Raw genomic sequence first — 2,786 nt, 5'->3', positions numbered from 1 at the left:
CCATTTTATAAATTAAAAAAAAATGGATTTTTCCGGTAGAATTTAACATTAGGGTTTTTTATTTTTCTAAAAATAAATACCTAATGAAAAGGGTTATTGAAAAAAGTTTTGGAAGTAATAATTATTCAAGTCTCATCATGTAGTCTACATGAAATTCATAAAAACCCTAACACATGCATGCATGCATATATCTTTGCTTTGCTTGCTACCAATTTATGGCCCCAAAGTGTCAGGTATGTTCAATTAAAAAATGTTAATATAGCAAGTAATTAAACTTTGTTCACTTAATTAATTAATTGATTATCATCTCCAAGTACACTAATGAACATTATTGAATTTAATCAACATAATGTAAATATGTAGTTATATCTATCTCAAACACAACTTTCAAACTATCACTACTAGAATCTTTTGGATTATTATATATGAGACAGATTAACATTATACTATACTTATATTAATATTCACATAAGTACTAAATAGTTTTCAGTTTAGCATAATCATAACTTCAATTCAAATATAAAAATAATATGGAAATTAAACATCCAATTTTTAGTCTAATAACATCAAAATAAACAAATGAATTGAATAATTTTAATTTGGCACATGCCCTAATAAGGTTTATATATATAATCTTAGCTTAATTAATCCACAAAAAGAAAGTGTCATATCTGGAATAACAGGAAAACCTTCCTGCCACCCACTATTAAAGCATTCATAATAATGAATCATATCTTTACTAAAAATAAGAGATTATTTCATGAAAAAAGTAAATAAAATAAAAAAGCTGAATGCACCTTTAATTTTTTGTATTCTAAATAGGTTAAATTACACAGTTGGTCCCTACACTTTCAGTAAAATTGCAAATTGGTCCCTATACTTTAAAAGTTTGTAATTGGGTCCTTAAAGATAATTAAAATTTATAATTTAGTCTCCATTATTCAAAAAGTGTTTGATTTAACAGAATATTCTCAGTATATTCTCTATTTTAACATAATATTCTTAACATATTCTAAGAATATTCTGTTAAATCAACACTTTTTGACCGGCAGGGACTAAATTGCAAATTTTAATTCTCTTTAGGAATTCAATTACAAACTTTTAAAGTGTAAGAACCAATTTGTAATTTCACTAAAAGTGTAGAGACCAACCATGTAATTTAACCTTCTAAATAATAAGCAAATGTTGGCTATTTTAATCACATCAATAATTTGGTTTTTTTTGGGAGAAGAGATGAAAGATATGACCACATCAGAAGCATGTTTACATGCATTTTATAGCAAAAAGTATGCAAATAAAAAATATCATAATTATTAAAAGTCCAAATAAACATGCTACCCTTTAAATGATTAAAGCAAAAACATTGGATGGTATTTTCAGGACACACAATAATATATATCATCTCACTCTATGTCATGAACCACATGTTAGTTAATTAATTAATTAGTAAGTTGTTACTAACATTACCATATTTGATTTAATTTAATTAATATTAAATATTAATTATTGTACAATAGGGAAGAGGAAGAGTAATCATCAGCAATGTCTCAATGTTTTGATAGATTAATTAGGTTAAAGGATTATTGGAGGCCTCTGCTAAGAGATCTCGAATCCCATGTTGATTTGAATTGGATTTGGTTGCTTGCTCTATATTTAATAATTTTCCCAAAAGAAGAGCCATGCCAATTGCCAACCATGAACCAACTCTTACTATAGTATTTATATATTAAGATTAGGATTTCGGATTTAGGGTTTAGACAAATTCAAATACTAATCATTGTATTAAGATTAAGGAGACTACTTTAATAAAGATACTAAAAATTTTTTTTTTAAAGATGTTTATACGTGTCATTTTATTATTGGACATTTTTATTAAATCAGTTAATAATTTATTTTTTAATAAATCAAAACAAAATCGGTTTATTATAGCAATAATAATAAATCTAATTGTCTGCATTATAATTATTAGATCCGGTTTGATCCGATCGAATTACACAATCTAAATCGAATATCTTTAAATTTTTTGATAAAAAGACAAATATATCTTTGACTTTTTATTTTGCAGATATTTGAATCCCTAAAAATTTAAAAATACAATTAAATCACCAAAAAGAAATTGAATTTATTGTTATTGTTATAAAAAATAACCAGTTTAATAATACGTTCAATAATAATGCGACACGAAGTGTCTTTACAAAAAGACGTTTTACACGTCTTTATGGAAGTATCCCCTGAGATTAAAGCAAATTATGCATTTAAATATTTTTAAAAGTTTATGAAAATATGAATAAATAAATTAGAAGAAATTAAATTAACCTTTAATTAGTTAATATTTATTATTTTTATTTATTGTAAAAAAAATTAGCACTTCTAATAATATTTCAGTTTTTATTTTCTCAATCTATTAATTAATAACCACTCCAATATATAGGAACTAAAACAAAAAGGAAAAATATAAAACAATAGCTAATATACACGTGGCAACACCTCATTGGATGAGTTATTTATTGGTACTAATTAAGGAATCTAATTCTCCTCCCTTTTGCTTAGGCTGCTGGAATTTTTGTATGTAGTATTTTAAATTTCTCCCTTTGTTTGTCTATTATTTGTTTTCTCATACCAAGCACTCATTTGTGTGTGTGTGTTATCATACAAAGTTTTTTTATTTTAAATATATAATCAAGAAACCAAAGCAGGCTTTTCCACTAATTTATTCAACTTAATTAAGTACAATTTCCACTGCTTATTATATATATATATGTGTATATATATAAGTATATATGTTG

This window comes from Arachis ipaensis, chromosome B01 (genome assembly GCF_000816755.2).
Source record: "Arachis ipaensis cultivar K30076 chromosome B01, Araip1.1, whole genome shotgun sequence".
NCBI classification, from domain to species: Eukaryota; Viridiplantae; Streptophyta; class Magnoliopsida; order Fabales; family Fabaceae; genus Arachis; species Arachis ipaensis.
This window is presented reverse-complemented; position numbering follows the sequence as displayed.